Below are 12389 nucleotides of genomic sequence, written 5' to 3' on the forward strand. Positions count from 1 at the left end.
GCAGCAGCCCTTCTCGCTTTGCCTCGCTGCCCCTGGTCCTCCTTAACGTTAGTCTGTTTGATTTTGCTGCACTGATACATACGAGCCGTTTCGTTAGCAAACCTGCTAATCAGGGCAGTCCAAAGCACATGCTTGGTTCCAGGTCAGAAGTTCATCCACCCCAATAGGCAGATGGACTGGAAAACTCTACTCTGTGCCACCTACTTGATGCACTGTTTTAATTTCTGATGCCGCATACCCAGCCTCTTTACCTTTGTCCTTTTATGCAACAGTGCCCACCCCGGCCGTAGGCTGCTCCTCTGCCCAGCGAACTGTAGCAATGGATGCTTTCATCTGGTAAGGTCTGAGAGGATTAAACGAGACAGAAGTTTGCATATTTGAGGAGTTGGCTTTATTTTCTAAATAATGTATTTTACCAGCCATGGGATATACTGGATCAGCCTTGATGTAGCAAGGTCTGACCCAGAAGGAAGACGTGGCAGATTAGACATTCCCTTACCAATAAGCCGATGGCACTCAACCACCGTAAACCCTTACCACTACCTCGAATTAATAGCTGGGAAATTGCACCCCTTTCCTCCGGCACCAAAGATGTAAGCAGTAACATTTTAGGTAGGAACTGAAGTTATTACCTTTAAGTTGCAACCTAGGTAGTCTTTGGGGTGTAGCATGCTATTCTGTTTATCCAGTATCGATGTGAAAAGGCTTGGAGTTGCCTTGTGCCTGTGTCCTACTGTGTGAGCACTGTGTGTGTTCTGTGTCCCAGACATGCCGTTCTGCTGGGAGCCGCGGAGCTCGTATGCAGCTCACCTTTAAAGGACGTTAGAGGGTCCTCGGAGGTGCCCTGTAGACAGACAGGGAGCTCCGCTGTTAGCGTGCTGTGTGTAGACAGGGAGCTCCACTGTTAGTGAGCTGTGAGCTCCTTTCTTCTCTTTCAGTTTAAACATCGCCAGGAGCCTCTCCCAGGCAATCTGGGCCCTCACTCAATGTTCAGGATTGCAAGTAATTCCATCAGGCCAGCCTTCTTCATTTGTTTGAATCTGATGCAGTTCGCTATCTCTGATGGACGTGTGATATCAGCAGTAATTCATTTTTTTACCCTGAAGTCCAATGGTAAAGTGTAACATCATAATATTAATAGATGATTGATCTTGGGGGGAAAACATTTAGATTGTCAATGCACCGCATTAGAGGGCGTGAAAAAGAATTTCAGGAATGATTGAATAATGACTTTTTACTAGGTTTGAATTTTGTGAGATCAAGGCAGGAAGGAGGCAGAGGGAGTAGGCTGTCCGCATTCCTTCTCTCAATTGCCCAACTGAGAGATTTCCTGGTGTCAGAATGGTACATAGCATGGTTGGTCTCTAAAAAGACAGAGTTAAGTTTTCAGATCCTTTCACTTTTCAGGCAGTGTTTGACTCAGGCAGAGAACTGGCAAGTCCATGCTTCTGGTTTCAAAACCAAATACTGCTTATTATTTTTTATTAAGACTGAGAGCAAGCAAGGCTTTCTTCTCAAGACAGACTGAGGTACAACTGAAGAGTTCATGTGGATGATATGAGTCGGGAGACAGATTTCACCCAGGCTGAAATGGGGGCTTTGAGGAGCCGGAATTTAAAGACAAACCACAAGGTGGGATTACATCCACTGTGACTCAGGACTTTAGACAGGGACACGCAGGTAGCAAAGCTGGCTTATAAAGACGGCACCGCTTCATTCATTGATAGAATACACAGAAGGCATCTTTGGAAAGGAAGATGGGGAAGGAGATGGAGGGAAAATGTTCTTAGCAGAGGAAAAATTGATGGCAAAAGACCCTGTGACTTTTGTCGCTTAGACTACTACAATGAAAAGGGTCACTCAGCAAGAAAGGCACTGGCTGTACCAAGTAGGGAGACAGAAGTTTGCCTGGTGGTGGCAGATGTGCAGAGGACTGGAATCTTAATGTCCTCTGGCCTAGTGCTGGGGGACCTTGCAGCCTACCTTTACCTGTTAGATTTTAGTTTTTCCATGTTTTTTCTTCTTTTCATTTTGAGACAGGATCTCACATTGTAGGCAAGACCAGCTTAGAACTCATTATGTAACCTACACTAGCCTTAAACTGGCAACGATCCTCCTCCCTCAGTCTCCCAGGTTCTGGGCTCACAGGCATGAGCACCCTTTCTAGCTCCCATGCTTTACCTGGTATTTTTAACTTATCAAAATCAATGTGCAAATCGGCAGTATTATAATAGTAGTAATTATTATTAATTATATGCTGGTTGTTTTTACTATATATAATGATTACTTATTACTATTTATTCGCCATTTACGGGAGAACTAGGAAACTCTAATAGCAGCAGCTGTAATTTAGAAGTCATTACTTTGGGTCTCAGAAGCCCTGCTTTTGGAAATCTCCTGGAACATGTGGACTTTGGGGCAGAGTGGAGCACACTTGGGCCACTTATACACAGGGAGCCAGCTCACTGCTGCCGCTTGCTTCAGTTTAGTTTCCTGTAATAAATAATTTAAAACAAGTCTTAAAAGACTGTGGTTTATTAGTTTTAAATCCTACAGCGTAAGCATTTCACAGTTTGAAGCATTGATTTTTAACTCAGTAGATGAACTGCAGAAAATGATACTACTTTTTAATTGCATTTATTAAGGTTCTCCTGTAGGAAAATGTCCAGGAAAAATCATTTTGGAATTTTAGGATATAAAGGAAAAAAGGAACAAAAAGTAGGTATTTTTCTCAGCAATCGTTCATTTGTTGACTCATCTGTAATTTTATTCAATAAGAACTTTGGGTTAAGGTGTTTTTTTAGTGATGGGTGTGCCAGAGACCTTCAGGGTGAGGTCTAGCTAGAGAGGATACCTGGGCAATGCAGAGGGTATCAGCATCATGAGCCTTATCTGGGAGGAGGTAAGGTGATGTGACAGTGTACATCAGGGATGGCAGTGTGGCTAGAGTTCAGAGACAGGCTGAGTGCTGAAGGAGAAGGAGGAGTACGTGGAGCTGTCGTGGGAGACAGCTAACTAGTAGTGCAATTGACACATCTTTAAGTAGGCTATGATGATACACCTGTCTGAAAATTTCTTTAGGATAGATCCCTCCCTTGCAATCACTGTATCGCAGGACAGAATTGTGTGCAAGGCTCTTGATGCAAATCCTCATGGAGTTCTGTGGGGAAGTGGTGCTCAGCTGTATTTCTGCAGAGGCAGTGTGCAGAGTGCTGGGGTGGGGACACTGAACACTAAGTAGATGAAACCATTTCTCATTGTTATGGCTTGCAGCTCTGTGATGGGTTTGATGCTGAATATTTCATGCATTTATTTATTTGCCCTGGTTCTTGATATGTATGTATACACACCCATGTGCTTGCATAGGTGTGTGTGTGTATGTATGCCAGATATATTGATTTTTGTGTCTTCCTAAAACATACTCATCACTTTATTTCTTGAGACAGAGTCTTTCATTGATTCTGCTAGACTGAGTGGCTGAAAAGTTCCTGCAATTTTGCTATCCTTGCCCTGCCCCCAGCTCTGGAATACAGGCATAGGCCACCACACCTGCCATTTTGCTTAGGTGCTGGGAATTGAACTCAGGTCCTTGTGAGGCAAGCTCCTTACCAAGTACGTCAACTCCCTAGCCTCATTCTGGTTCTTGGTGCTCATGTCTTTCCCACCATGTATGCATTCCTAGACATCTTATTGACCTTGCTATTGATCCCCAAACTCTCTAGAGAATAATATTGGTCTTTCCATATTTGTTTAATATTTTTTTACGTTTCTGATTATATCTTATCTTTTTTAGTATTAAGATTTTGTTAAGCATAAAAGGTCTTGTATTTCCATCATTGTTTTCGCTTTGAAGATTTTTCATCAGAAAATGATATATTCGCCTAAATGGTTTTCTAGATCTTTTACATTTTGTATTCTATTTCTTTACATATGATACGATCCAAATGGAGTTTATTGGGATGTCCGTGTGGCATATCTAGATTGTCTGGATTATTTGAGGAGAATTTAGCTGATTTCCCTCTCTTCACATTCATTAATTGTATATATTTTCTCTGTCACTTACTGCATTCTTCTGCGTCCTGGTACCTTCTTTCACCCTGTCTCCCTTTTGCTCATACATGTTTACTTGCTTATGTCTTTGGCACATGGCTTGTCTCTTTTTCTTCCTTTCCTTTTGTAACTTTGCCTTTACAGCTATTTAATTATGTCTAAATGTACAGTTCAGTAACACTATGTATGTTTACCATGATGTTATAGAACCATCAACACTATGTATGACCAAATGTTTCATCATTCTCAGTTGAAGCCCCTTGCCTATCAAGAAATAACCCCGAGCCTCACAGTGATTGAAATCACAATGAATTTGTGAACACCTGATGTAATTACTACCACCCAATCTACAGCTCTTCCACAGTCTATTCCTGTAAGTGTTTGTATATAAGTACAGTATTCTTTTATTTTAGTTTGAATATGGTTTTTACTTTTTAATTGGGACATACTAAGATTGCCCATCTTTGGGGCACAGCATGACACTTTTAATACATGTCGGAAATGAGTAATGATTGGACCAGAGTAATTGACATATCCATCACCTCAGATGTTTCTTTGTATAGAGAACTGTGGCATTGTTTTAAAATGCTTCTAGGTCATCTGAGATGCTGGGCGTCATGGCTCTATCCCTGCCCATTCACCCAAGCCTGGCATTAGTATTGTTTCTTTTTTCATTAAAAAATATCTCACAAAAGCAACTTAAGGAAGGTAGAGTTTGTTTTGTTTGGGTTCATAGTTTGAGTCTATAGTTTGTTGTGGAGGAAAAGTGTGGCGGAGAGATCTTGGCTATGATTTTAGGCACATACGGCAACTCTAGTCGAGAAACAGATGAATCTGGTGTTTCAGTGGTCTTTTTTCCTCCGTGAGCAGTCAAGGAAACAGTCCAGAGTTACAGTGCCTGCTTTCTGTGTGGGTCTTCCGTTATTTCTACACTGAGACCAGTCTGTTACTGCGTTCACAGACATGTTCAGAGGTGTCTCTCCTAGGTGGATCTCCATCCAATCAAGTTAGCCATCCAGATAGTAACCATCACACTATCATCCCAGATTCTCTTACATTTTTTCTCTCATGACTGCCATTACCTTGTCCTGCTGGCCCTCTGCCACCCTGAGTCCGCTAGTCTCTACTTTCTTTCTAAGTACCACTGGCCCCACCCTGTTCAGGTCCTCACCGCTGGCCACAGGAATTATTGCCTGGTTGATCTCCTCCCTCTTCTTTTCCCATTCTTCCTTGATTCTGGCCTCACAAGTATTCCCATACCACTTCTCTACCTTGAAGTCTTCCTGAAGCTTGTGACCTTTGGGATAAAGTCCAGATTCTGTAGAAGGCCTTCTGAGCCCACAGCCCTTCCTTTACATCAGTTGTCCTCTCCCCTCTGCACGCGTGCATGCGCGCGCGCACACACACACACACACACAGAGTTACACATGTCTACGCATATACACACATGGGCATACACTGACGGCAAGTTTATGGTCCATTTACACTGGCTTACATTCACACTGACCGTTTCTCAATCCTGGTCACGGTGCTCTGTCTTTGCTTATGCCTAGAAACGTCTCCTGGCCCACTTCCCCGCTACCTTGAGCTAGTAGTGCTCTGATTTCTCCCTGCACTGTTACCTCCTGCATCTTAGAAGTCATACTGCTGCAATGCAACTAAATAATCTACTCTCTAAGATGTCAGTGATGAGACGGTACAGCAGATATTCTCAAGCACACTTCATTCATATCATGGTATTTCTTTAAGAATGATGTAAGTGGACAGAATTTTCTAAAATGATTTTCACAATGTTCCTTTTTATTGACCTCAGCTGAGACCCTCTGTCTCTCATGGTCCTCTTGTTAAACAGAATGATTCAGTGGCTAGTATAGGGAAGAGGACACTCTTTCCCAGCCCCCAGTCTGTCCTTCACGTTGGAATGGACCATAAGTATGCATCGCACTGCCTCCTTTTTGCTTTGTTTGGTGACTGTTAATTGAGCTTGTCTGTATCGCACTGTCTCTACACAGGCCACGCCGTGGTAACCCATCCTAGTAATTGGCTATGGACCTTCTCTCAAGTGCGAGTTTTCCCTGAGCTTGGAAAACGCAGGAGGCACACATGAACTCTTTCACAGAACTTCTGCTGCCATTACAAATAAAGATCAAAAACTACTGCCCTGAAAGCGGAACTCCAGGCACTTAAATCATGACTGGAGACCCTCAGAAGAACAAAAACAATTAATTCAGCATAAGAGATGCCAAATCAGAAGAAGGAAATGTAACTCCATGTCATTATTAAACGAAGACATCTTTGTGTTGTGGTGTGAAAAAGCATTTGTTTCTTCCCTAGGAGATGACTTGAGATTCATTCCCCTGAAGAGCAAGTTAGAAGTGTCTAGGTGGTTACATTTTAATGAAATAGTACAAATGGAATAAAGCCAATATTTAAGATTTGGCTCAAATGTGTATATAACCTTACATAAATAGGTGGAAATGGCAGAAATAATAGAGCCATGCAGGAAAAATTTGCGCTGTCTGTTCCCATCATTTACGCCCAGACTCCTCAAAATTGCATTGCATGACCAGCGCAACGATACTTGGATATCGTGCACATTTGATTTTTAGTGACTCTGTTACTAGAATGGCAGCATCTATTGCAGTATCTTTTTCAGCTGCTTTCTACTGAGTTTTAGAAAGAGACTGATGAACAACTAAGTAGATGCTTTTGCAAAACTAACCATGTAAAAGTGGTACTCAAGAGCTCTATTCAAGGTTTGCATGAACCGTGCCAGTTAACCTAGTATGGATTAATTCAAGCCTTAATTAATTAGCAGGTACTTATAGAATACTATGTGTCTAGGACATTGATGGATATGGGAAATACATTCCACCCAATAATACAAGCCATCACTTATGAAATTATTTAAATGAATTTTGTGATCAATTCTGAACCACTGCTTTATGGTGAAAGGAGAATCCTAGAGGGGTGAAGGTGAGAATTCTTCATGTTGGTCACCGGAGTATATGCACCTCCTTGGACTTGTATCTCTCTTGCCCAGCATCTCATAACAGTCATTGCCTTTGGAGAAATGGTTCCCCAAAGATCTATACTGTACTGTCTTTATGTTTAGATTATTTGGATTTTTGTCTTCTCCATGTGTTTCTTGTTGACAAAATTAAAACAAAATAAAAATGTGTTATTAAGGTGTGTAACTCGGACTCTATGTGATATAAAAACCACTGAGTCAGCAATTGTGGAGAAGTAGTGATGGAGGAAGAAAGAAGGGAGACTACAGAAAAACAGAAGTGCTCAGAGCATCAGTGTTAAGGATGGGATGAAGCAGGGAGCAATAGCACAGGACCACATGGAGACCTGCAGAAGGGAGGGGCCATCTTAGTTGCTAGAGTTTTGGAAAAAGTCAGGCTGTCTAGACATGAATTCTAACTCTTGTCACATGCTCACTGGACCTTCTTAGACACACAGTCTCTGAACCACAGTTTAGCTACCTGCCTTGTGGTGAGACTCTTCAAACAGGCATGTAGATCAAGCACACTGTGTGGTGCCTAACACATGGTGAGACTTTAGGTAGGACAAGAGCTCATAAAGGGCAAGGAAGCCCCAGGCAACAACACTCTGACTTTGGCTGTCAGACTTCTAAAATACTTCTCAACTCCATCCACTTCTGTTAGCCTTTGACATGAGACCTCCTGCTGGCTTTATCTGAAGCACCGGAATACCCTCCTCAGTTATCTCCTTCTCAGCCACATGAACAATTGAAAACACGGATTAAAAGCTCCTAATGTTTCCCATTGCCAAAGATAAAGGCCCAGGAACCCTGGGCACCTGCTCCTTTCCTGCCTAGCTCCCAGAACTGGGGCCTTGGAACTTGCACGTTGAATTCATCGAACTGAAAACCGTGATAGCATCAAAGCACCGTTGGTCCCAGATTACACTGTTGACCTTGGCCAGTGCTCTTCTTTCTGCCAACAACATCCTTTATTTTTCTCTCTTCTATCGCTCTCTTGTCTGTCCTGGAAAGCCTCTTGGGGAGTCCCTCTCTGGCTTCTGTATTCTGCCCCAGCCTGGACTGCGTATTTGCTTGCCCTGCTCACCAGTTCTCTGTGCTGATGTCCTTGAGCAAGAAGAGAGATATGCTCCCACCCTCCCTGCTGACTTGCCTTTCTTAGGAGGTGGGTGGTTAGGTCTGCTTTATCTCACAAGGCTCAGCTGTCTCCCCTCCTCTTTTGACTCCTTCACACCCTATGTCCTACAGGAGACCCAGGCTTCCCACAAAGGGCTACGGTTGTTGATGACAGTGTGTAACCTGGCAGTGCAAGTCTGATTCAGGGCTGTCACCAGTGTGTAATAATAGACAGTAAGCACTATGCTTACTCTCCGCCTTTCTGCCACCCCTCCCTGTTGTCCCTAGTCTTGCACAAGGAGAAAGAAATGTCATAAGACGACCCAGGGCTCATCAGTACGACCTTCCCCCACTTCTGTGTTGTAATTATCTATATGTTCATCATAGACATTGGACTTACGTTTTTAAGAGCAAAAATTGTTTTTTTTCAAAAATAATATTTTTATTAATTCTTTGGGAATCTCATACAACATATTTTGATCGTATTTATCTCCCCTCTCCAACTCCTTCCAAGATCGTAAGGATGGTTTCTTATCCTTGTGTGTGCAGTGCCCAGTACTTCAAGGGAAAGGCTGTTGAATCAAGGAGGAGGGTTGGCTTGTTTAGGCTTATGATGGTCTAGAGTGATGTGGTCCTGAGATAGCCCTATGGTGAGAACAGGGACAGAAGGGACAATCCGTATGTAACAGCCACCATTTGCAGAGCCACCTCAGAGCAGCCTCATCAGCTCCAAGTTAGATGTTACAATTTTACACGCTTATGAAAACCTGCCTTTACCCATGGTCACACAGCGGAAATGCTTGTTCTAGGGGTCACCCCCAGGAAGTCCTACTCCAAAAGCTGTGCCTTAAATTTTTTTAAATTACATAAAGAATTAACTTTATTATGGTATGTTGGAGGAGGGCCCACTTGTTCATCCGGGCCGCCCTACTAGCTTAGCCCCGAAGTAACCACACAATATTTTAAAAAGCATGTGATATCCTCATATAATAAAATGCTATTGTTCGTAGGTACAGCCTGGCATCTGATTTATGTGACGTGATGGCTTTAGTTTCTTTGTTCATGCCAGTCCTCCCTCTCATGTGTCTTCCCAGTGTTTGCTCGGGTCCGTGTGTACATTAGCAGTGTGATAATTAAAAAAATAATGACAGATATTATGAGGCCGCATCATCCCATTTAGGAATGTGTGTCTGTTTTCAGTGCCTACTCACTAGTTACTTTGCATATTGCAGTAAACGTTTTAGATATTACTTTCTATATTTAACGGTGTGTGCAGAAGGTGTTTCTATGTCTAGACTCCAGGCAAATCTAGATAGATTGTCTGGATCAATAATAAGAGAAGCAATCAATAGCTTTTATTCTTATTCCACTTCCCTTTATTGAGATGGGGGTCTTAATTTGCGTTTTCTAATTAGAGCAATATGTTTGCAATGGTGACTTGAAAAGTTTGGTGTTAAAAAATTTGAGAACTTCTTGCAAAAAGCATAACGAACTTGAAAAGGCTTCATATCCACTGTCTTCCGTCTTTCTTCCTCCTTCTATCCTGAAGTCTAATACAAGTCATAGGGCTTTGAATGGGCAGAGAAAGATAATGTCAGTACCATCTTGCCCCTGTTCAGTTCCCTGCAGGAAGACATCCCTCTAGCTCACACCACACAACCTAAATAAACTCGATTCTGTATTTGCCCACACTAAGCCCCAGAGGGCACCAGGCTAAGGGCCAGATGAATTGGCAGAAGTTTGCTGATGGTCCCATGACCTGCCCCTTCCTCTGTCTGGAGATACTGAGGGTGTCATCACAAGTGTTTGTTAGGAGGTGTGACTGCTTTATAGGTAGCTTACGATCATGAAATTAAAACCTGCACTTCCTCCCCAAGGAGCTCCAGAAGCTTGACACACCCAAACATAGTTATCCTTTTCCACATCCCTTGGAAGTAGCCAAAGGTCACTGGCATTTTTATGCTTCTCTTGGTGCAAGGAAAATAAGATATAGGGAGGTCAGGAGAAAAGTTAGCTTTTTTGCTGTTTTTCCCTTTAAAGTTCATTTCTGGGGCTTAAGAGTTAAGAATACTTGCTACTCTTACAGTGGACCAAGTTTGGTTTCTAGAACCCATGTGACAGATCAACTCTGTAACCCTAGTTCCTAGGACTCTGCCTTCCTTTTCTGGTCTCTGCAGGCGCTAGACGAGCATGCTGCACATATACGCCTGCAGGCGAAATGTTTGGGCACATAAGATGAAGACAAATGTGTCTTTAAACTTCATTAAAGTTCAGGCCATTCATTATTCTCTTCATTGATACCTTGCTGATTTCTGCATCCCTCCACAAATGACTGTTCTCAGGGCATCACGCATCTGAGTGAACTAGAACCACATTTGCGCTCACGCTCACAACAGGTTGACTCTTCACTTCAGAGCCGAAATCACGGTACAAAATCCAGAGCAACCTCCAGGAAGTATAGCTACCATTGAAATTAGAACATTGATTAATACTTTCATTCAGGGAGCAGTTTTTGCGCACACACCGAATTCTATTGGCTGTAAGCTTCCTAGCACCCCCCCTAGGCTCTAACAATCTTGAATTCCTTTCTAAACGTCTTTTCCATGTGTGACTGTATTCTCTCTCCTTTTAACTTACATTCATGCTGGCCTCTAACTTTTATAAGGAACAAAATACGCGTAGAATTTCCTTTGTATGACTGCTGTGAATTGTGCTTAGGTTGGTTTAGGCTGACAGCTTCCTGGTCAGGAAGCATATTAACACGACAGCATTCTGGGTGAGAGTTTTCCTATTGTTAGAAAGCTAAACGGGCTGGCCTGTATGTGTGCATCTGTCAGGTTGAGGGACCGTGGTTGAGACACCCCAAAGAGCTTTTAAACCATGAGAGCTTTGATGTGTTGTCCCACTGGGGTTTTGCAGTGTTAGACTGGTCCCCCCCACATGGTGCCTTGATTCTTCCTTCCCTTTTTCACTGAGTTCTGTCATTTTCCTTCAGACTTCATCTGTTTCCCATGGTGCATGCTGTTTATCCTCAATGGGGCTTCTGCCTGCCCTCTGCTGCACAGACTCCTGCTCAGCCTCCAAGATCCTCCTGCAGATTTCCCTCCTCCAGGATGCTCACCCACAGATCCCTCATGGCCCACATTTATCTATTTGCTCCCCTAAATTTCTCCTGGATTTTTTGTTTTTACTCTTCCAAGGACCACATGTCAACTTGCTTGTTGTTGCCTTCTTTAAGCAACCCCACCTATATCAATTGCATTGTGAAACATGCATTTGCTGACTGGTCCTTGCAGTGGCCCACTTAGTGAGTCATTAGTGGCCCACTTTCCCGGACGCTGCTTGAGGGAGAAGAGCATCACACCCATGCCTATGTATCCAGTACCCTGTTCCATGTGGAAGCATTTGCTCTTAGATCGTAGCAGTACCCTGCAGTGGCCTTGAGTAAGATAGCCTCTCACTTGCCAGCCAGAGCTTTGAGATTTATGCCCATGGATCAATCCCATTACCCATGGATGTGGACTGGAGCCAAGATCGGGAGCAGAGCCGATGGCTGACAAGGCGGCAGGATCATCTCCTCAAGTGTGGCCCTGAGCCCATGCTATCTATACCTGCCAACTTGCAGCTAATCAGTGCATTTTTGGAGCAGGTGTTCCCTGTCCTATGTCCTGTTGCTCCAGAGCAGAGGGGAAGGGTTCGCCACCTGGTCACAATTTGTACAAACAGATGCTGGATAGAAAAGACTTAGGTTGCTGACTGCGTCGGCCCTGTATGCAGTGCGTGGAGAAGTCTTCTCCAGGGTGCGCAGCTCTTCCGCACATATGCCCCGTGCCCTTCTCCATTCAGACATCCCAGCCCATTCCACGAGCTGGTTCTCTTAGCTGCTCATTTCTCCTGTTGAAACCACCGAGATGTCAATAGGACAGTGATCTGAACGGAGGAGTAAGAAACCATTCTATTTATTATTCTGAGATTTTTCCATTCCTTTATGGCATTAACACAGTAGCATCAATGGCCACCTTTTAGACTTCCAGAGTGACATCAGGCTGAGTTTGGGTGTAAAAGTAGAATGTTGTGACCAGTTTAAACCGTACCTCAGCCTAGAACTGGCTCTGCCCTCCCCTACAGCATACCTGTTCACTGGGGTACCTATGTGATCCAGAATCTGGTTTACCTCTGTGACGTAGAAGTATCTCAAAACTAGTGATTGTAA

General features: G+C 43.4%; 1 protein-coding gene and 1 long non-coding RNA gene across 8 annotated transcripts in view; both read left to right on the plus strand.

Moving 5' to 3' along the window:
* Positions 1-12389, plus strand: part of Grip1 (glutamate receptor interacting protein 1) — a 634564-nt gene that overhangs the window by 344500 nt on the left and 277675 nt on the right. The gene's annotated exons all lie outside the window — the stretch shown is intronic.
* On the plus strand, positions 4298-7231 carry LOC146889838 (uncharacterized). The gene is made up of 2 exons (XR_014999682.2): positions 4298-4423; positions 6063-7231. It is a non-coding gene; the product is annotated as an uncharacterized LOC146889838 (long non-coding RNA).

This window comes from Myodes glareolus, chromosome 26 (genome assembly GCF_982192425.1).
Source record: "Myodes glareolus chromosome 26, mMyoGla1.1, whole genome shotgun sequence".
In the NCBI taxonomy this organism is placed as follows: Eukaryota; Metazoa; Chordata; class Mammalia; order Rodentia; family Cricetidae; genus Myodes; species Myodes glareolus.